The following is a 24,287-nucleotide window of genomic DNA, read 5'->3' as shown; positions in this document are numbered from 1 at the left end:
CCAAGCCGAACAGAGATACAACAGAAGAAAAAATAAAATATCAACAGAAAAAACAATAAACGAAATATTCACAAAATTTATTGATTGAGACTCGATAAATTATTTATTAGTTACAAAAAACACAGTTCATTTAGTTCTGTATAAGATGGGACACATCATCACCAAAATAGGTTTTGCTGATCGTGTTTCACAGCTTTGATAAATCTTAGAAACGACATTTTGTAAAGCGCGGTCGTACAATTAAAAGCAAATTATACACCACACTCACTTGTTACAAAATGTCATTTCTAAGATGATATCACCAATAAAAATAAAGCACGGTGGAAAGCACACTTAAAACTGAAAGCTAAAAATTCCAAGATGTGCACGTTGATAGAAACTTTCATAAGGAATCGCTTATTATAGATCTTTCCAAACGCTTGCATTCACCGACACTTGCTCTGTGTCTAATTCTGATTTTAGTGATGACGGGAGACAAAAAATAGCTTATTATGCATAATTTCACTCATTATACATTGATGTCGTATGGTGTATTTCCTGGAACAATTCCACACAGAAACGTGCTGTAAGGTTAATAACTGGCGTTCATCCTCTAACGTCACGAATGCTGGTGTTTAAAAATCCAGCTACATTAACTGTGATGAGAAGGACCTCCCGTCTACCCGTCTACCCGTCTCTCTCTCTCTCTCTCTCTCTCTCTCTCTCTATCTATCTCCCTCCCTCTCCCTCCAGTTTAGTGCCGATCGGTGTGGGATGTACAACACAGACAGCACCAGCATTCCTTAGTTTTCTCTCTTCGAATCACGGTTGTCGCAATGGGACAAACTTCTTAATACCTAGTTTTTTTCCGCAGATCGGGGTCTAGTGAGTGCCGGGATGGCAGCTCAGGTTATTCACTAAGGGGTGTAGCCACCCTCTGTAACAAAAAAACTAGAGTGGTGTAACGTGACATCCTCCTCTAGCATTACTTTTCTTCAACAATAGTTGTCGATACCAGTATTATTTTCCGAATTTTGGAAAGGTCAATATTGCCTCAGAAATAAACAACAGTCTGCAACACATTTCTTTATGAAAGCAGGTCGGTTTATTCAGGATTCCAATACACTATATTATTCCTTACTCTCTTGGCTACAAAACCCTACTTTTCGTCATAATCTCCGCCCAAATGCGATAGCCTTACGTCACCTTACTGAGAGAGATTGTATGCCCGCATGGTACCTCTCTACTGGCCGGCGTCGAAGCCAACGTCTTCCTGCATCGATAACCTCCCCGTACTCCACGTGCATCTTTCACTGGACCGAACAGACGGAAGCCTGAAGGTGCGAGATCCGGACTGTAGGACAGATGAGGAAGAACAGTCCAATGAAGGCAACTGAGCGCCTCCCGTGTGCGTTGTCAAGGAGAAGGAGAAGTTCGTGTGTGCCGCGCGGGGTAACCGCGTCGAAGGTTCGAGTCCTCCCTCGGGCGTGTATGTGTCTGTGTGTGTGTGTGTGTTGTCCTTAATTTAAGTTATATTAAGTGAGGGCCGATGACCACAGCAGTTTGGTCCAATAGGAACCTACCACAAATTTCCTAAATATCCAGAAGTTCGTGTGCATTTTCGTGGCTACGAAAATGTTGAAGTCATTTCTTCAGTTTCCTGCTGATAGCACAATACAATTCAGGGTTGGTTATTCCGCCGTGAGGCAGGACATCGAACAGAATAATCCCTTCACAGTCCCAGAAGACCTTCGCCAATTCTTTACCGGCTCAGGATTCGGCTTCGGAGTTTTTCTTCGGAGGAGAGGTGGTGTGGTGCCACACAATGGATTACTGTTTTGTTTCCAGTTCCAAATGATAAATCTATGTTTTATCGCCTGTGCCGATATTCGACAACAAATTGACGCGATCAGTCTCGCAACGCACAAGGAACTCCGCAAAGGTGGTACTTCGCTGCTCTTAATGGCCTACTGTTAGGCGGCGAGGAACCAAGCGTGAACACATCTTTGAGTAGCCTAACCCAACAGGTGAGACACTGGACTCGCATTCGGGAGGACGACGGTTCAATTCCGCGTCCGGCCATCCTGATTTAGGTTTTGCGTGATTTCCCTAAATCATTCCAGGCAAATGCCGGGATGGTTCCTCCGAAAGGGCACGGCCGACTTCCTTCCCCATCCTTCCCTAATCCGATGAGACTGATGACCTCGCTGTCTGGTCTCCCTCCCCAAACAACCCAACCTAACCAACAGGTGAACGCATGTGTCAGTACTATGAACGAAGACGTTCAGTTGTACGATGAGTTGTTTGATTGTTATTCGTCGGTCACATCGAATGAGAGTGTCCTAACGTTTTAACATTGCAGGAATCGCAGCTGTGTGTGGCCGGCTGGCACGCCGGAGATCGGACTGGTTTACACGACCTTGTTGCGATGACGACAGGCGCTTCGCCGAACGACTCGCCGTCCTTTTGGCCACTATTACACCTCCACAGATATTCTTCAAACCCGTACGAATATATGCGATGCCCTGGTTTTTCGTCAAAAGAAAGTCAATGACAGCTCTCTCCATGTAAAGCACCTCCGTCAGAGAGGCTAGATATAGCGCCACCACCTATCGGAACTTCATGAAACCATAGGTGCCGAAGCGGGAATATTCCAACATGCCCCCACAACAAATTCCACATTTTTTCAACAGAAATTATACGAGAAAAAAATGATGCACTACTTACTAAATGCCCTCGTACGTTGACATCCGACCATGTCTTCTGTGTGCTTCACGTATTTTGGGAGGCAGCGTAGAAAAATTTATGTTTATTCTATAAGACACCCGAAGACGAATGCCATCCGTCAGCTGATCGAGATGTTGCTTTCTGTAACATATCTGGTCTAAGCTTGGGTTTCTGTACCCGGCCCAGAGGTTGCTGTTTGTGAGGTAGCGTGTGGTGGCTTGCAGTGAGGCACCTCGCCGGTGGAGCGCATAAATCGTGACGGCGGGTGGCCGGGGGCAGTGCAGCTGGACGAGAGCCAGCGCCAGCGCGGCTGGATGCAAAGTGCGCCGCGCCGCGCCACGCCACGCTCAAGGTTACTAAATAATAAGGTTGGGCAGTAAGCGCTCTGCTCTGCCATTGGCTGGCCTAGTGACGTCAGCGTGGAAGCAAGCGCTCACAAGCAGACGACACGGCATGCGCGTTTACGTCAAGTTTTTGGCGGAAGATTTTGTTTATACCAGAAATGAGATGTCTAAACTGCTTTTCTGCTGCTAAAATATTACAGTTAAAACTGATGAGTTATATTCTTTCGCAGCTTATGCCTCACACATCGGTAAAATGTCAGATCACAACCACACCGACACACACTTGAAATTCGAAACCTCGGCTCAAATAAATCAGAAACTATTAATTTAATCGCATTGAAATGAATTTACTTAAGAGCTCGAAGTTGCACACACTTGTTTGTAAGAAAGCCGCTATAGTATTCATCAAAGTAACTTTATCTGTGTCTAAAAAAAAACTGTCATCTGTACATGTGCTCTTATTATGATGTTTCTTATTTGGTGACAGCTTTTCCAGAGTTTCCAGAGATTTCTTATGTAGTTCTCGTTTCTTATACCGTTTGGTTCTGTCTTCTGTTGCGGGTGACACATTGACAGTCGCACTACTGCACGGCAAATTGCGCGAAGGAACTGCATCTGGCTTGAGCATTCTTTTTCGGGGCAAATTAAGCAATTCAGACTGTAAATCCCTTAAGTAATCTGTTTCTGCGAAATGGCGAGAACATATTCTTGTATGCGCAACATTTACACTGTCTTTCCCTCAACATTTCGACAACCATAGTTTTTGTAATGTTTCATTACGCGGGAAACTGTGATACATTACGTCAGTTCCCTCTGTGCTCCAGTTGTAGGAAAAACAGTCCGTTACAGCAAAGCCTGGCATTGTAAAAATTAATTTTCACTCACTTGTAGATTCTCCAATAAGAATTTCACAGGACGAACCATAAACTATAGAGCTGCTGAACACAATGTTGATTCCGCTGTCCACTATCGCTAACTATTTCAGTTCCGAATCAAATATCAATTACAGCAAAAACCGTTAACACTCCCGAATTCCGAATGTTTCCGCTGTTGACGGAGTACCTCAGAAGAAAGAACTCAGTCAAAATACTCCTTCAAACACAAAACAACGCAAGAAAAACAATCACACACAATTTGAAATGTGTACTGTTAGGCACAGCTGCTTCCACCGTGACGTCATGCGCACAACTGAGAAAACACGTTGCTTTCTGCGCATAGCTTTCTGCGCTCCCCTGGCCACGCTGCTACGCGCCGCTGCGGCCTTGAGCGGACCGGTCCGGCCCGGCGCCGCGTTCCCGTACTGCGGCCCTAGCTGCTGGCGGCGCTTCCGTCACGGCTTCAGAAAGGTTAAAAGGCCGCGGGACCTGGCTCTCCACGCCACCGCACAAAGCGCTTTGCATTTCTGCCGCTGCTATCAGCACGTCGCACGAGGCTTCTCTCTCGCTGTTATCATACAGGACGGCTCCGAAGCTTCTGGGGGCTGGAATACAGTCGAAACTTACACTGTGCAGCCGTATTCCTGTGACCACCTGTCAAAAGTCTAGACAGACATTTTTTGCAGCGCGAGACGTGCAGCAGGCGAGTCAATGAGGTTCTGGAAGGACCGATACGGATGCGTAGCCGTGGCGACTCCAGTGCTGTGACCACCTGTGCTATGCTTCTCGGTTGAGGACCCATGGCGAAAACTGCCCGATCGAGGTGGTCCCACATATTCTCTAAAACTAAAAAAAAAAACTATAAACTCCGAACGCCAATCGGCCGCGGTGTCATCCTCAGCCAAGAGGGGCTGCGGATATGGAGGGGCATGTGCTCAGCACACCACTCTCCGGGCCGAATGTCAGTTTACGCGACCGGAGCCGCTAGCTCTAAAATTTGTCTGACAAGTGGCTGAGTGAGCCCCGCTTGCCAACAGCGCTCGGCAGACCGGATGGTCATCCATCCAAGTGCTAGCCCTGCCCGACAGCGCTTAACTTCGGTGATCTGACGGGAACTGGTGCTACCACTGCGGCAAAGCCGTTGGCCCACATATCCTCTAATGGGTTGAAATGCGGGGAGATTGATAGTATGGGGAGTGTAGTAAACATCCTGGGGCTCTTCAAACTACGCACGTACTCTTCGAACTGTAACACGTCGCATTGTGCTGCTGGTAGACGCCGTCGTGCAGAGGAAAAACAGCCTGCATGTAGGGGAGATGCTTCCCTTGTCTCGGCAACAAGGAACAAGTCATCATACGTGTTTGAGTTGTGATTGTGTGTGTGTGTGTGTGTGTGTGTGTGTGTGTGTGTGCGTGCGTGTTTGGGGGAAGAGACCAAACTGTGAGGTCATCGGTCTCATCGGATTAGGGAAGGGCGGGAAAGGAAGTCGGCCGTGCCCTTTCCAAGGAATCATCCCGACATCTGCCTGGAGCGATGTAGGGAAATCACGGAAAACCTAAATCAGGATGGGCGGACGCGGAATTGAACCGTCGTCCTCCCGAATGCAAGTCCAGTATGCCATCAGTGTTTACTGAAGTTATGGAAAAGAATGTGTATTTAAGGATAATTGATCATTTTTCATCACATAACGTGCTATCAAATGTACACTTCGGTTTTAGAAGTCGTTTAAGGGGACATTATAAGCGAAATTCGTTGAAATTTGATATTTTCTGTTTCCTGCTCCATAATGTACTATGGACTTTCCTGAACATTTTGATACATAATACATTAAAAATCAGACAATTATGAGACCTTCAAATAATATTTTGAATGTTGACGTGTGACTGTCAAATTTCGCGGCTACGCATGTACTGTCACAGTTGAGCAGTCACATCTTGGGAACTACAGTCTAGAAGGCTGTGAATTGCTTTGTTTTGTGCCGACTGCCACGTCTCAAAAGTTGGCATTACGAATAAACAAATCAGTACTTTCTTTCTGATACTACTGTTCGTTGAAAGTAGTGTGATTATCGGCTATTTTTGTAGTAAGCTAACTTCTACTGCTTTTTACAGGAATGTTATGGGAAGGCCATTAGAGATAACTGTGACAATTTAGAGAAGATGAAGAGAGCTGTGTGGAGCACTTTCTTTCATCGAATATAAACCGACGAAAAGCCGTGTCATGCTTTGTGTCTAACTCCACCAAACACTTGGTGTAAATATAGGCAAGCTGAATTTTCTGGCACCCTGCATGAATTTACACATTAATATTTTCTTGCTTTGGCAGCAATGGAGGCAGTCAAACCTATTTATAGAGATGTGGCAAACCCTGAGCTACTAAAGAAGTGTTTACATGGGAAGACCCAGAATGTGATGAGTTCTTCAATAATGTCGTATGGTGCCGTGTGCCTAAAAATGTATTTGTTCGCCTTATGATTCTAAAGTTAGCAGTGTCTGATGCTGTAATAACTTTTAATTGTGGATATTATGAAAGACATTAGGTTCTGGAGAAATTAGGGGTAAGATTTGGACAGAACACAGCAAAAGGACTGCTGGAACTGGATGAGCTTCGTGTACGTGAAGCAGAGTTAGCTGCTCAGTAAACGACAAAAGAAGCAAGAAAGAAAAGTAGGAGGCAAGCACTGGACCATTGTGACACTGAAGAAGAGACAGACTATGGGCCGGGGTGGCAATTCCAGTGCATAAAAGACGCAGGAATTTAAGTCTGTATAAGAATTTGTAATAAAAAAGTTTTAAACCTCAATATCTCTGAACTACATTTTTTGCAATAAATGACCCGTTTTCTAAAAAAGTACTGATGGCAGAAACATGAAATTTTCACAACATGCCAAGTGTGAGATTCAACACATAAGGAACTAGAACAATTAAAATATCCTCAGTTGTTTTGTTTTTATGTTCATTTATTACAAAATTCTGTCAAAAAATTGAGTGTTTCAAAAAAAAAAGATAACATGCCCCACAATACAATTTTAGTAGTAATTCTTTTCAGTGTATCTAGAAAGGTGCATTCAATAATTATGGAACATTGTAAATTGGTGTCTTAAAAAGTTTCCAGGATAATGGGTCACAAAACTCGATAATTTAACGTTGGCGGCATAGAAAATACAGTGTCCCCCTAACAACTGAAAATGCTATATTCTCTTTTCTCTGTGAGGTATTTGATGGGTTAAACAAAAGGTTTCGAACGCTAGGCTTTTTTTTTTATTTAACTAAGGCGTTTTATTGTGTTGATCACAAAACATTTCTCCAGACGTTCGACCATTACGGAATACGGGGAGTATCTCACAATTGGTTCACCTCTTACTTTAACAGCAGACAGCAAAAGCTCATTATTCACAGTGTTGAGTATGGCTGTGATATGGGGTCTGAGTGGGGTACGGTCGAATGTGGGGTGTCCCAGGGATCAGTGTTGGGGCCACTCCTGTTCCTTATTTATATAAATGATATAAAGAGAACTAAACTCCGCCCTAAAGGGCCTTGGAAGGACCAATGGTACAGACCGGCCGCCGTGTCATCCTCAGCCAACAGTGTCACCGGATGCGAACATGGGGCGACATGTGGTCAGAAAACCGCTCTCCCGGCCATATATCAGTTTATGAGACCGGAGCCGCTACTTCTCAATCAAGTAGCTCTTCACTTTGTCTTACTAGGGCTGAGTGCACCACGCTTGCCAAAAGCACCACGAAAATTAATCTACTTTGCTCATTTTCATTCGCTTATGTCGTATGGTATTATATCTTGGGGTAACTCTTCCCATTCTAAAATGTTATTTTTGGCTCAGGAACGGGCAGTAAGTGGTGTAAGTTCGCGAACCTCATGTCGACCCCTGTTCACTAGTCTGGGTATTCTGACATTGGTTTCTCAATATACATACTTTTACTGTCGTTTCTTGCTAACAATATCAGCTTATTCCCAAGAATAAGCAGCTTTCACTCAGTTAATACTCGGCTTGTGCAGAAAGGTGTGCAGTATACTGCTGCATCCATTTTCAATAACCTACCACAAGACTTCAAAAATCTTAGCAGTAAGTAACGCGCTTTCAAATCGAAACTGAAGAGTTTCCTCATGGGTCACTCCTCCTCTTCTGTTGAGGAAATCCTTGAAAAATTAAGCTGATTCTTATGTTATATTGCTGACTACGTTTACTCAGATTTATGGCTTGACTTTTTTTCGGTTCACAAACATTATATTTCTATCTATTATTACTTTTATGTTGTATTTCATGTACTGACACGTTCCATGACCTTGGAGATTTGCTCCTCAATTTGACCCTACGGAACTTGACGTGTAAATAAAAATAAATAAGTAATCTGCATGGAAACAGAGGACCTGTCTTCTTCGCTGCATGCACCGTATGATTCCCTCTGCCTTTTGTGAAGCTCCCGTACTTACTTGCAAGGAAAATGACGATTAGGGTGCAACGACCGTCGAGACCATTAGACGTGGGGCACAAGCCTGAATTGTACAATGACAAAGAAGGAAATTTGCCGTGATCATTCAAAGGAATCATCACGACATTCGCCTTCAACGATTTAAGGAAATCACGGAAAAGTTAAGTCTGAACAACAGATGGGAAACTTTATCTCGTTATCCTGAACATCAGTCCAGTACGTCATCACCACGTCATCTTGCTGAGTCTCTTCACATTTCATACGTGCGGTCATCCCTCTAGTGGCATTCAGTCGTGACAAGCAATGGTGATGACCTTTTAGGTCGCAGCGACCAGAATTATTCTCCGCCCACGATAATAATCGCTTAGACAAGGCATTGGCAACCTCTGGTGACCCGCGCTCCTAGCGCATAAAGTCAAAACTGTGACTTTATTGGGTAACGCTCTGTTATAATGGCACGCCACACCGACAAACTACGCCTAAAAACAAGAATATTTCATTTTAATGGACAAGAATTATTTACCCATGCTAATACGAGAAATAATACCAAAACATGGCGATGAAATAGACAATCCCAATCGAGAAACGAAAGGTATAGCTTTGCAAATGGTTCCGCGAGCCGAATGAACCCAACCGCAGGCCGGATCCGACCCGCGGTCCGCCGGTTGACCACTTGTGGGTTAGGCGTTACCTTGTACCGACCTTACACGTAGACTTTTGGCTACGTGTCCGCCTTTGAGAATTGACAGCGTTTACGGCATACAGGCAGACTCAGCAGATTTTCCCGTTACAAAAAAAGCTCCCATGAGACCGACGAGCCAACTGATATGACACGTCGCTTATCAGCACTCCGCACCAATAATTTCGGATATTAGCTAGGTATTGTGGAGTAGTGCAAATAGGTGTCACTTTCTCTGCCAAATGAGAACAGAACCAATAGTCAAGCCATAATAACAGCAATTTAGGTCACCAGAACTATAAACCGGCCAACCAGGTAGAATAATACACTTTTCCGCGAGTTAGGTTATACATACGAGAGGCATTCGAAAAGTCCACGCAAAAATAAAACCTACATACGTGTTTGGGATAAACCTTTTTTATTTTTCGACATAGTCTCCTTTTAGACTTATACACTTCTTCCAACGCTGTTCTAATTTGTTGATCCCTTCCAAATAATAAGAATTGTCCAAGTCTGCAAAATAGCTATGTTGCTGCAATCATCTCCTCGTTTGAATAAAATCTTTGTCCCGCCAGCAATTTCTTCAAATTGGGGAACAAATAGTAGTCCGAGGGAGCGAAGTCTGGAGAATAGGAGGGAATGTGAAACAAGTTGGAATCCATTTCCATTAATTTTGCGACCACAAAAAATGGCTCTGAGCACTATGGGACTTAGCTTCTAAGGTCATCAATCCCTTAGAACTTCGAACTACTTAAACTTAACCAACCTAAGGACATCACACACATCCATGCCTGAGGCAGGATTCGAACCTGCGACCGTAGCAGCAACGCGGTTCCAGACTTAACGCCTGGAACCGCTCGGCCAGCCAGGCCGGCATTGCGACCACAACTGCTGAGATGTGTGCTGGTGCATCATCGTGATGGAAAAGGACTTTTTTGCGGTCCAATCGCCGGCGTTTTTCTAGCAGCTCGGTTTTTAAACGGTCCAGTAACGATGAATAATATGCACCTGTAATATTTTTACCTTTTTCCAGATAGTCGATGAGGATTATCCCTTGCGAATCCCAGAAGACAGTCGCCATAACCTTTCCGTCCGAAGGAATGGTCTTCGCCTTTTTGGTGCAGATTCTCCATTGGTAACAGATTGGTTAGATAATTGTTTGGTCTCAGGATCATAGTAATGTATCCATGTTTCATCCACAGTGACGAAACGACGCTTAAAGTCCTGCGGATTCTTCCTGAACAGCTGCAAATCATCCTTGCAACACTTCACACGATTCCGTTTTGGTCAAGTCTGAGCAATCGCGGAACCCATCTTGCGGATAGCTTTCTCATGTCCAAATGTTTATGCAAAATATTGTGTACCCGTTCATTCGAGATGCCCACAGCACTAGCAAACCCACGCACTTTACGTCTTCTGTCGTCCATCACCATATCATGGATTTTATGAATGATTTCTGGAGTCGTAACCTCCACAGTGCGTCCAGAACGTTCAGCATCACATGTGCCCATATGGCCACTCTGAAAATTTTGAAACCACGTATAAACTGTTCTAATCGAACGTGCAGAGTCACCGTAATGTTTATAAAGCTTCTCTTTAGTCTCCCGAGGCGTTTTGTCTTTCATACAGTAGTGTTTAATCACCACACGAAATTCATTTTCGTCCATTTTTTGACAATCACTCGACTTCCTTGATTCACACGAATGCCAAACACAAAGAAATAGACCAATATGGCTGAAAATTGGTGTGCGTTCTTTCCAAAGATGCTACTAACTAAACATTACCTCGATACGCGCCGGTGGTGCCATCTCTCGGACTTTGCACGGACTTTTCAAACGCCCCTCGTAGTATAGGTGGGCGGTATCGGGCATTCAACCACAGAAATCGAGCTATGCTGTTGGATGTGTGCTACCCTGTGAAATATGTACGTTAGTTGCTTAAATTACAGGAAAGAAAGAACGAAGATTAGGGCTTAATTACCGTTGACAATGAGGGCATGGGGAACAAACTGGTCTTGTATAAAGCGTGCCGAAGGAATTCAACGAGCCCTTTCAACGAAATAACTTGCCATTTGTAGTAAGCGATTTAGGTTAACCACAAAAAAGGGCATTACGAGTACTTAAGGCACTGCACTTCTAAATAACAGTTCGTGTTTTACTACTGCTCCACCTTCCTCGGTTGGCTACAATAAAGAACTGTCGGCTACGCTGGAAGCAGGCGAGACAATAAACAATCACTCGCTGCAATTGCTCTGGACAAATCTGACGACTGACATAGAAGGAGAACTCGTCACACGTTTTGGAGAGCACATCGCATAACACGAGTAGTGGGTAGGAAGCTTATTATCCTGTCAAAACCACAAAATCAGACAACAGAACATAATTAAACGGAATTTTGAACGCTCGTTTCTCTAGTTGCTAACGAGAATTAACATTAAAGGCTATGAGCTATTGTTTTGTATGAGTAGGAAGATGATTAATCCTAGGCGATGCCCTGGTGCAGCAGTTGTTTACACGAGAGTTGCATTGGCTGAAGCTGGTATAAGACCAAAAAGAAAAGTAATGTACCGCATTCGTTTTACGACAGATAGTGAGAGAGGTCACAGATTCATATTGTCGCTTGGTCACGATACGACAGCACGAATTGAGATGTGAAACGGCTTTACTGCACGCCTGCGACAAATTATTTTCCTAAAGGTGTACTTTCCAAGCCCAGAGCTGTTTACAGCCGCCATAAAAGTTTTTACGAGATAGCTGCAAGCGTAATCGTTCACTTTATGATTCGATGCCAAGTAAACAGTTACCGAAAGCGTAATTACCAGCACATTGGGCTAAAAATGATACTCAGACGGATCTAATCTTCTAAAGAAAGAAGATAAATGTGAAAAATACAGTATTCTATGGGGGACTAATAAGGTAAGGAATGAGAATGTTCTTTGCAGAATCGGAGAGGAAAGGAATATGTGGAAAACGCTGACACGAAAATGGGACAGGATGGAAATGGATTTGTCAAGATGTCACGGAATAATATCCATGCTACTAGAGGGAGCTGCAGAGCGTAAACACTGTAGAGGAAGACAGAGGAATACAGCCAACAATTAACTGAAGACGTAGGTTGCAAATGCTACTCTGAGATGAAGATACTGGCACAGATGAGAAATTAGTGGCGGGCCGCACCAAACTAATCAGATGAACGATGAATCAAAAAAAGGAAAAAAAAAAAAAACAAAATTAAAAACATATACTTCATACGAATATGAACCGTCTCCAGCCGATTAATGGATTGATGACGATGAAAATTTGTGAAAGGCCAGGACTCAAACCCGGACATCCCGCTTTACGCGAGCAGTCGCCGTAACAGCTTCGGCTGTCCCACCGCGGCTCACGGCTACACCCGACCGAACTTCCGTATATCGTCTTCCACGTGTCATACCTTTGCTTATGCATCCCATTAATGTTACTCTCATACAGACCAAAGATTCAGTCTTCAGGAGAGTCGAACACAGGCCAAAACCTAGTGGTAAACTGAAGTTTCGATTAAGTCAGGGAGGGTGCACCATTGGCACAAATGGCAGCTCACTGTCTTCGAAAGGCAGAAATCAGGATTCGAATTCCAGACTGGAAACAGTTTTAACTTGGTACATACAGTCATCACAGCAAACTCTAATTAGAGTAATGGAACACTTTCTTAAAAAAAAGAGAAAACGTCGATGGGTAGCACCAAAATCCATCCCAAATTCCAGAACACATGAATTACGGGTGCCGAGCAATGTCTTTAGCGCTACGATCATCTAATCATCGCGAAAGAAATAAAATCCATTGAAATTAAAGATCATCGTGTCGGCTGCATTTAACTCCCGTGAGGTGGTGCATCAACAGGATTTTTAGCCACCAGTGTCGTAGCCAACGGATACTTGGCACGTACATCTTTCTTAAACCATTTCATTTTTCCATGGCATCTGCTCAACAATTTCTGTTCATTCAGAATACTTTTCCTCCAGTCCTCTGACAGCAAAGGTCCCGAGTCTGGATGCTTTCTATCTGGTCTACGCTCAATAGGAATAAGCATTTTTCACACTACTTAGAAGATAATACGTGCTAGCGCCGCCTCCCATTCGCCCATCTGATTCAGGGGTGCTTAGGGAAACACAGTCTTCGAATGGTTCACCAAGCTCCTGCCCCGTCACATCGCTTCGCTTATTATTATTATTATTATTAGTTGCTACGTGATGTATATAGCGAACAGTGTCGAAGGAGATGCAGTTAGAGAAGAATCTGAAAAGGTTCAAATCGTTCTAAGCATTATGGGATTTGACATCTGAGGTCATTAGCCCCCTAGACTTAGAATTACTTAAACCTAACTAACCTAAGGACATCACACACATCCATGCCCGAGGCAGAGTTCGATCCTGCGACCATAGCAGCAGCGCGGTACCGGACTGAAGCGCCTAGAACCGCTCGGCCACATCTGAAAAGGAATCCGAATCATGGTACGAATGCATATGCTCATGTACAAACATTTGTAAAGCTGGGGCCGTTTTTAAATTTTAAGGCAATATAGTTAACAACCAAACGCCTTTAAAGCAAACCAAATTTAGCTTTCTGTACATGTCCCACATTAGCCACATCTTAAAAAAAAAAAGTCATAGAGAGCCCAAAAGAGCTGTCACCCAAATCTCAATCTGTCTTTAGCCGCACATGCACACGGAATTCTATTTGCACAACTTTACTGAAATATTCTGTTACCATTAAACGCATTTAGTTAAGAGACAATAATTGAATAGGCTTAAATACAATTTGTTGCTAGCGTTTTCGTTGTAATGAAGTCTTTTCGTGAACACCACTTTCACAAAATTTATTTAGGTCAAAAAAATCTTCCCCCATGGATACTGTCTGTTCAGTACCACCCGTTTCTATTCATACAGCACATTCAACTAGGGAAAAGACCGAAATCAGAATTATATATTAATACCTTCAGCTGCTGACGGGCGTTGATATATATCAACGGGGACAGGTGAAAATGTGTGGCCCGACCGGGATTCGAACCCGAGATCTCCTGCTTACATGGCAGACGCTCTACCCATCCGAGCCACCGAGGGCACAGAGGATAGTGCGACTGCAGGGACTACCTCGCGCACGCCTGCCGCGAGACCCACATTCTCACCTTATATGTCCACACACTACATTCGTAGTGTCCCTACCCAAACATTCATTACTCGCAAAAGACATTCTTACGAAGTCCCGTAAGAGTTCGGGTAATGTGTGAGCATCCGCAGACAAGGAGGAGGTCATGGCCGGTATTGCCAGAACTATATACTTATATGGATAAGGTGTCTGTTCTTTCGGACACGTCCGCAAAAACAGACAGCATAACTATGTAAGTATATAAGGAAAAAATCCGTTATTTACTCGGCGATCTAACACCTCTACCTAAATACATAAGTGCTAACCGCTAAAAAAAAACGTTGCAGAAACGTAAAATGACTACTTTACCTACAAAATGGCGCGCAAATAAGAACTCTTGATACATAAACCGCTAAGTGAACGGTAAATGAAATATTCTGCAACAGGCTAGAACAGTTGTCAAAAATTTATGCACTAAGCGAGAGGGAACTTTGAAACCCTATTAAAATTTTTGCGAACAAATAAATAATTATCTAATATCGCGTGCCTCTGCAATAATCACATTACATCCGACTACAGAAACAGACATTCACCGCAAATAACTCGGCATCCACAAAAAAATTTTAGCTTTGGCCTCCAAGGTTCTCAGCATGTCACTTCCTAAAACTGGGTGACATCCACTGAAAAGTGACAGTAATAACACAGTCTTCAGTTTGCAGTTCGTTGCGTACGAACAAGATGCCGTACCAACGGGAAATATACTTAAGAGTGAAAAGTAACGTCAACGTGCAGTCTGGTAAGTAGTAGTATAGGTTGCTCTTCGAAGAGAACTTGCACATTCATTGGTACATGCAGAAGGGAACTGTCCTTGTAAAAGAAGGAATACCTAGTTCTCTTAAAGACGAGCAGTATCATGGTATTTAAAACCACTCAGATGCAGTAACTGCTATTCAGATCGTAGACCGCAAACCACTACGTATAACAGCGCTCTAAACCACCAGGCCTGGCGCTAACAAGTTTTGCCGCTGAACAGTTCCATTTGTGGTCAACAGGATAGTGTCTAAGGAGTGAGGCGTACCTATGAAGCAAATAATACGATCCATGTTGGCCCAATTAATTTTAAATACAGTAAGATTCACCAAAAGAAAAGCGAGTTTTCGCCATTCACCTCTTTTTTGAACAAGCATGAGAAAGCTACTGCTTTTTATTACAACGCTTTTGTGTTAAAATTTCAGTAATTTTAAGTAAATAAATATCATTTGTGCCTTTTCGGTGTAATAGGTAGCCTATTACGCATAGATGTCGCCACACCGTCCGGGTGTAATCACGCGCATGCAGCAAATACGTTACTTCCAAAGGTTCCATTGCAGCCGTTCCACGTTGCAAACTATGCCTCATTTATTGCATATTGCACGAGCAGGGTGTAACTCGCGGCTGGAACGTATCCGTTTCTTTAACAGGGGCGGACTACCGAGACCACTGTTGTTCCACTGCGCAAAAGTCTACCGTCATTCCAACGCGGAAATCGTGGCATGTTTGTTCTGCGTTCTTCTTAGCAGTCCTGCACGCGTGTGTATGCAAACGTTATGCAATATAGCAACGTCGGGTGCAGTATACATTCAATTATGTGTAAACAAGACCGTGTATTTTTAAATGACAACTGTTACTGGTTGAAGAAATCATGAATACGTTGTGCAGAATCTTAATGAATCTAAATTCAAAGTGATTTCTTCACCCACATAATACATTTCCACAAATATTGCTACAATAGTGCGGGCTATTTTGCTGGTTTCAGCATACTTCACGGCCTATGTGAATCTCATGCAGTAATTAACAGATTCCTGGTGACCTGTCGGGTAGCCGCGCGCGTTAGCACGCCGCTTCTGGAATTCGGAGAGGTGTGATGGCCCCGCATCGAATCCGTCCGACGGATTGACGACGACAGCCATTGTGCTGCCCTGTCTGGATGTGGTTTTTGGGCAGTTTTCAACACCCGGTTGGGTGAATACCGGCCTGGTACCATGACGCATCGCCTCAGTTACAGGATTCGAAAACATTTAGAAAAAGTTCGCACACTGTAAGTTGGACAGAAGGTAGACGCAGATAGATGGGGTACAAATTTCGTTCCCGTGGTGTGTGTGTGGGGCGGGGGCGGGGGCGGGGGTAGCTAACATGCCGAACCCGTTAACGTACGAAATAAAGACCAGGAAAAGGACGAAGAATTTATAGGTTCCTGGGAATTATTAACCTGATTAGAGAAATGGTACACTGTAAGCAACTGAAACTGTCTGGCGGATTAAAACTGTGTGCTGAGGCGCGATGTGAAGCCGAAATCTTTCATTTCGTGATCAATGCACTTCCCGACTGAGATATTCACAGAAGTTCTCTTGCATACCATGCGCGACTAGCCCTTCTGTAAGAAACGATATTGCGGATAACTGGCTTAGCTCTGCTGGAGAACCAAGATGATGATGATGATGATGATGATGATGGTTTGTGGGCCGGTCAACATCGTGGTAATCAGCGTCCGTACAAGTTCCCGATCTTCCCCGTTCCAATCTCGCCACTTCCCGAATGATGGTGAGACAACGCAAACAACCAGTCCCCGGGTGGAGAAAATCCCCCACCCGGCCGGGAATCGAACCTGGGACCCCGTGATCCAGAGGTAGCAACGCTAGTCACTAGACCACGAGCTACATACTGGAGAACCAAGACTCATTCTGGTAACGATCTCCTTGGCTGTACCTGAGCCTTTTCTCCTAGCCACATCCTGGAGGATAGTTCGCAGCTCGTGGTCGTGCGGTAGCGTTCTCGCTTCCCGCGCCCGGGTTCGATTCCCGGCGGGGTCAGGGATTTTCTCTGCCTCGTGATGACTGGGTGTTGTGTGACGTCCTTAGGTTAGTTACGTTTAAGTAGTTCTAAGTTCTAGGGGACTGATGACCATCAATGTTAAGTCCCATAGTGCTCAGAGCCATTTGAACCATTTTGAACATCCTGGAGGATAGTTTCCGTTCTGGAAACTTCTGTGAACTTGGAAAAGATCAGACGGAAAGTAAAACTGTAAGGACAGTCGTCAGTCCGGCCTGGATAGCTCCGTCGGTAAGAGCGGGCCTGCGAAGTGCAAGGTTCTGGTTCGAGTCTCAGTCCGTCACACTTAATCTGCCAGGAAGTTTCAGAACGACGCATGTTACATTGCAGAGTGGAAATTCATTCTCGATTGTTAGCTATTACTCGCAATTAATAGTTTAGCCCATTCCTAGCAGCACCTAACATTCGCGTGTCTCTCGCTGCACAGCGTTCTGAAACGAGACTCGCGTGCAAACACTTCATTATGCTGCCTAGCGGCCAACGACGGTGTTAACGTGTCCGTTGCGGACTGAATAGTTTGTGGTTTCCTGTCTTGGGAGATGAGGATGACCAAGAATTTCGTCTTCGCCTCGAAGTAACGCCGGACGCAATCAACGGCGAGTAATCACAATCACGTCTTCTAAGTTAATAGCGACCGGCAGCTACCGAAGGGCACTAAATTACGCCGCGCGACAGCTCGCTCGCAACCTGCACAAGTATGTGTAAAAAGATAAGAGAGCGGGGAAAGGTAATTATACCGCTGGACCAGCTGGGCCACTTTCGCACCTACGCAAAACGAGATGGAGTGGCGGACGGACGTGGGCGAAGTAATGCCTGTCAACGAGCCAAAACAGCTCACCGAGGAAATCGATCCGAGCTGCGCCGCATACTAATTGCGTCGCCAACGCGATATTCGTAACGCAGCGTCGCGGTCGACTTCATCAGGGGTGTCCTCAGTAATAGGAATCAGCTATTCCCTCGTCTCGTGAAATCCCCGCCGTAACCAAGAACTCTTCACCTGCATAATGCACGGTGTAGATTTCGAAAGGGGCAATTACAACAACTTTTATTTGCTTCCTCCCACTCTTCCAGACAAATAAAATAAAATAAATCCTTCTGATTATACACGCGACCTACTCTGTATTTATCAGTTGTAGATGGTAGCTTGGTGGGAGAAATATGTTCTCAAAAGTTCTCAGAGGAGTAAAGTTCGAGGAGATCACCTACATCTACAACAGATTTCCGTATGGCAAAGGATGCAATGTCCACTATAGTTATTTTACCTCTTTCCTATTCAATTTGTGGATGGTGCGTGTGCGTCGCGGTAGGCCTCCGTATGGCCCCATATTTCTTCAATTGGACTAATACACAAGGACTAATACACGTCTCCTTATTCGTGTTGGAACGTAGGCTCTCGAAGACGACCACTGAGTATTCTCTGACGGTAAAAAACCAGCTCTCATTTGAACTATTTTTCCGCACCTTGACTGAAGCCCTAGGCATATGAACAACGTTCGAGAACAGCTCAAAAATGTGCGTCGTAACTGGCGTCTCCATGGCTTAATATAACTTCCTTACGATTCATCCAGTGTATATCAGTATAGCATCTGCCGGCCGGAGTGGCTGTGCGGTTCTAGGCGCTACAGTCTGGAGCCGAGCGACCACTACGGTCGCAGGTTCGAATCCTCCCTCGGGCATGGATGTGTGTGATGTCCTTCGGTTAGTTAGGTTTAATGACCTCAGAAGTTAAGTCGCATTGTGATCAGAGCCAAACAATAAGTACATATGACACGAATTCAGTGATATAGCTGTTTAGTAGATATGTCAAAAATTCAAGGAGTAAAATTGCAATGACTATTTTGTGCTGCTATTGATGGCTACACGGATTTACCCGGGTATTTAGCGACACCTGTGCCATCGGTTAAAATGCAAATACAGTGCCTGGCAACACAGTTGGGTTGGGTTGATATGGGGAGAAGAGACCAAACAGCGAGGTCATCGGTCTCATCGGATTACGGAAGGATTGGGAAGGAAGTCGGCCGTGCCCTGTCAAAGGAACCATCCCGGCATTTGTCTGAAGCGATTTAGGGAAATCACGCCAAACCTAAATCAGGATGGCAGGGCGTGGGATTGAACCGTCGTCCTCCCGAATGCGAGTCCAGTGTGCTAACCACTGCGCCACCTCGCTCGGTAGGCGATACAGTGAGGCACCTAGAGAGCGAGGAGGAAACGAAGTGACATTTTACATGAGTCACAGGATGATATTTCGTCGAGTAGGAAATTGATTTTAATTTATTAATATGTTGGCGGTATGAGCCCTCTTATCAGTAGGATGTTTCAGCCCCTCTGGCTTGTACAGATGCACTCATTCAGTTGGGAAGGGTGTCATAAAACCGTTGTATTCTCTTCCGACGCAAGCCGGCCCACGACTATTGTAACTGGTCCTTGAGATCCTGGATAGTGGCACTCAAGACTGAGCTGACGTCCGAGCTGGACCGACATATTTTCCATCGCGGAGGGTTCTGCCGATCATCCTGGCCAAGGTTGTTCCTCAGCATCACGCAGACCGTTCACAAACACACGTGCCACGTATGGACAAGCATTGCCAGGTTGAAAATGACATTAGGATACTGTTGCATAGGAGGTAACACACGAGGACGCATGGTTGTGACGTGCCGTTGTACCATCACAGTTACTTCGTCCATTACCAGCCCTGGCCTAAAGTCATACCCGATAGCTCCCCACACCATGATGTCAGGAGCCAACACCGCTGCGCCTCTCCAAAGCACTGAAAGAAAGGGACCTTTCGGCAGGCCGTTGCCACACTCGCCGCGATGGTCATCCAGGATTGTGCAGGAACTCAGTGTGACGGCATTCCGCAGCAGCAGTACATGCCTTCCAGCACGGCACCAATCCAAACGTAGGTGTTAACGGCAGCCTACGCTAATTCCTTATCCCGGCAGCTGATAGTCTCTCACCGGTGTTGCTTTATGATAAAGAGCGTTGCAGGAAGTCCATTACTTGTTCTCAGATAGCGTGCCCTGATATAAAGGAGCTGGGATTTGTTTGGTACACAATGCGGCGCTCATCTCTTGGGGTGGTCAGGTACGTCGACCGTAGCCTCGACGACCAGTGTGTCCGGCCACACTTTCCCATGTTGTCCCACATCGGACCGCCATCACATCCGAATGCCGCAAGAATCTGGATATTGCACGACTCGACCAGCCAGTCAGATCGAGACCCACAATAAGGCCCGTTTCAAACCAAGTCGCGTACTGATAACACTTCTCACGCTGGTATGTGACATCTCTGTGTTCTTCAGAGTTCACCCAACTTCTGACGTTGTTTACACCACTTACCATGCCTGGTAACAATTGTAAACTCGAAAAAACACTGATGCACTCGTGGCCACTCTACCCGTCACAGAAAATCACAACTCTAATCATTCACATATCCGCTGATGGTGTGTACGTGTATGAAGTTACGCTGACATCCGACCATGTCTTCGGGATGCTTCAGTCTTTTTTGTTTTTTGTTTTTTTGTCGGGCAGTGTACATGCTCGAGGGTAGACTTTCTAAGGATTTAAACGTGTTTTCCTACCAAAAAGAATGTTATACCGCTGAAAGTTACTATCTCACAGAGCATCAAAAATGGTTCAAATGGCTCTGAGTACTATGGGACTTAACATCTCAGGTCATCAGTCCCCTAGAACTTAGAACTACTTAAACCTAACTAACCTAAGGACATCACACACAACCATGCCCGAGGCAGGATTCGAACCAGCGACCGTAGCGGTCGCGCGGTTCCAGACTGAAGCGCCTAGAACCGCTCAGCCACCAGCGGCCGGCTCTCAGCGCATCATTCAAAGCCGTAACAACAGCACAAAAATAGACGCACTCAATGTCTGAGATAGGCGAATAATCACTTTGAAACACGCAGCAAATTCCGAACCGTTTAGCAGTGGATTTCTTACAGTCACTTGTCCGGTTCATACATTACGTGGTATGATCACTCAAGTGCTTGTGTGTTGTGAATTTTTCTTGGCGTAGTTGGGAAGGAAAGGAGGGACTGAAACCCTGCTGGGGGTTGGGTTTTAACCCGGGAATTGACATGAAAAGCCATGCGCAGCAGTGCACTGCCCCCCCCCCCCCCCCCCCCCAAATGGCTGACGAGTGATCACCCGTCACGCCGTCTACTGCACGATCGAATGTCACAACGCCTGTGGAGTGGGCATAGAAACTGCGATTAGGGTCATTACAGCTATGCCGACAAATATTAAATCGGATGTCATTTAACATTCGATGCCCTGACGAAGTTCCTGCTAAATAAATCTAAGCAACCGTGGTCAAGCCGGCTGGGGTGGCCGAGAGGTTCTAGGCGCTACAGTCTGGAACCGCGCGACCGCTACGGTCGCAGGTTCGAATCCTGCCTCGGGCATTGGTGTGTGTGATGTCCTTGGGTTAGTTAGGTTTAAGTAGTTCTAAGTTCTAGGGGACTGATGACCTCCCATAGTGCTCAGAGCCATCTGTGCCAACAGTGGTCATGGAAAAACGTAATTATTACTTAGACGCAAATAACAAAGCCGCGCTATTAATAGAGAAACAGCTCAGGATAATAAGGACAAAAAAACACTCATTATACAAAAAAGGGTCTCGAATTGTTCCCGTTTTCCACTCAGTACAGGGGATATCTAAAGCGATTGAGCACCACGAGAGCCGCGGCGGTGGCGCATTTTTATTGCGAAATAATAAACCCGGCAATCTGCATAATGTATTCTGTTGCCCGTAGCTGGGCCTCATCTCCGCTTTCCATCATTTTCGTTCTCCCCCTCTCCTCCCATCCACTTTTCGCCTCCGCGCCCGCGGCTATGAGGGCGTCTTCCTACTTGTTTCAGGCTACAAATCAGGAGGCCGCCGTCGAACCGTGTCAAACTCGTTACACCAAGTTATGTCCTGCTATCAGCCGCCAGTCGGAACCACCAACGCTGCTCTCGGGGTGAAAGCCACGAGCCGACCCTCAGCCTTCGCCATGACGTGCTTTCGTGAACGGCAACATCACATTCTGTTTGTACCTTTGAAATGTCTAGCCAGCCACGAAAGCATCAGCAGAAACCTTTCCAACTATTTACGACTCTTATACCCGTTGAAACTCTAAGCCAGAGCAGTTGCGGCCGGCCGCTGTAGCCGAGCGGTTCTAGGTGCTTCAGTCCGGAACCATGCGGCTGCTACAGTCGCAGGTTCGAATCCTGCCTCGGGCATGGATGTGTGTGATGTCCGTAAGTTGGTTAGGTTTAAGTAGTTCTAAGTCTAGGGGACTGATGACCTCAGATGTTAAGTCCCGTAGTGCTTAGAGCCATTTTGAAACAGAACAGTTGCTTTCAGTTGCGCCGGGAGACGCGCACGAATGGCTCAGTTAATTGAGTACCAGTGAACTTCGGATTCGTTAGAGAATCTAACTCTCCTCTATAAAACAGTTTCAAACGTCTGATTACTTTACTACAGTTAATCTGTCAAATATGTGGCTTTCAGCAAGTAAGCGAGAAAAAGTTTAGGAAAGATCTGAAATTATGTTCAAATTTGTTGGAAGTCGCTACGTGCTCTCATTATAAAACACTGGATGATTATAACCAGGGTAATTTGCCTTCCATTTTAACCAAAAGGTACTTCTTCATGTATGTAAATGTCTATGACGTCATATTTCCTGACCTATGCATCGTACATTGAAATAATACTGGACGCACATTCAGTGATATGTGTAGATAGCGTCTGCATCTCGCAGGCATACGTCCAATCAGGTGCGCGGAAGGTTCCTTGAGGAATGGCAGCCCATTCTTCACCGGGTGCTGCACTGAGGAGAGATGTCGATGTCGGTCGGTGAGCCACAAAGTCGGCGTTCCAAAACATCACAACGGTGTTCTGTTGGATTCAGGTCAGGACTCTGCAAGTCAGTCCATTGCAGGGATGTTATTGTCGTGTAACCACTCCGGCACAGGCCGTGCATAATGAACAGATGCTCGATCGTGTTGAAAGATGCAATCGCCATCCCCGAATTGCTCTTCAACAGTGGGAAGCAAGAAGGTGCCACCTGATCGCCACATTGTGTGCCGTGATTCGTCACTCCACACATTTGTCCACTGTTCAATCGTCCTATGTTTAAGCTCCTTATACCAAGCAAGTCTTCGTTTGGTATTTATCGGCGTAAGGTGTGGCTTGTGAGCAGCCGCTCGACCATAAAATCCACGTTTCCTCACCTCCCGCCTAACTGTCATAGTACTTGCAATGGATCCTGCTGCAATTTGGAATGCGTGTGTGATGCTCTGGATGTCGGCGGTCTGTCAGTTAATAGACGAGGTCGGCCTGAACGTTTTTGTGCTGTACGTGTCCCTTCACGTTTCCACTTCACTATCACAGCGGAAACAAGTGGACCTAGGTATGTTTAGGAGTGTGGAAATCTCGCTTATAGACGTATGACACAAGTGACACACGAATCACTTGACTACGTTCTAATGGTTCAAATGGCTCTGAGCACTATGGGACTTAACATCGAAGGTCATCAGTACCATGGAACTTAGTACTTAAACCTAACTAACCTAAGAACATCACACACATCCATGCCCGAGGCAGGATTCGAATCTGCGACCGTAGCGGTCGCGCGGTTCCAGACTGAAGCGCCTAGAACCGCTCGGCCACTCCGACGTACGTTCTAAGTCCGTGAGTTCCTGGGCGCGCCCCATTCTGCTGTCTCACAATGTCCAATGACTACTGAGGTCGCTGATATGGAGTACCTGACAGTACGTGGCAGCACAATGCACCTAATATGAAAAACGTATGTTTTGGGAGTGTCCGGATACTTTTGATCACAATGTGTAACAAATTTAAACGTCATCCGTGATACTGAAGCTTTACTGCGCGCCATTTCAAGCAATCGCCATTCTGTGACGCATATGCATGTCTATCACGTCTTATCTTCTGAACGATGTGCCGTACAATGACACAATTTTGCAGGTACTGTAGTTTCCTGCCGTTATGTAGACAGGAATGACACCACCAGCAGTCGACCAATGGTGTAAACGCCCAGAAGATAACCTCTACGTCGGGTTGAAACCGGTGGGCGGTATAATAATAGTAAAGGCGATTAAGACTGTTTTTGAATAATTAACGGAAGTTGGAAACTGTGTGAAACAAGAATTATCTGATCAAATGACTTTCTTCCATTTCTCTACAGTCCATGTTTTATGTCTTTGGCATCACGCTTTTTACTGC

The 24,287-nt window shown here is 45.3% G+C and overlaps 1 protein-coding gene and 1 pseudogene across 1 annotated transcript in view; both read right to left on the bottom strand.

The window, feature by feature from the left end:
* LOC124711126 (homeobox protein PKNOX1-like) overlaps nt 1–24,287 on the bottom strand; it is a 731,542-nt gene that overhangs the window by 370,550 nt on the left and 336,705 nt on the right. The window lies entirely within an intron of this gene.
* Nucleotides 4,954–5,071, bottom strand: LOC124712820 (annotated as a pseudogene).

Source organism: Schistocerca piceifrons, chromosome 8 (assembly GCF_021461385.2).
Source record: "Schistocerca piceifrons isolate TAMUIC-IGC-003096 chromosome 8, iqSchPice1.1, whole genome shotgun sequence".
NCBI classification, from domain to species: Eukaryota; Metazoa; Arthropoda; class Insecta; order Orthoptera; family Acrididae; genus Schistocerca; species Schistocerca piceifrons.
The sequence above is the reverse complement of the archived record's forward strand: the minus strand, read 5'-3'. Positions and strand labels throughout refer to the sequence as shown.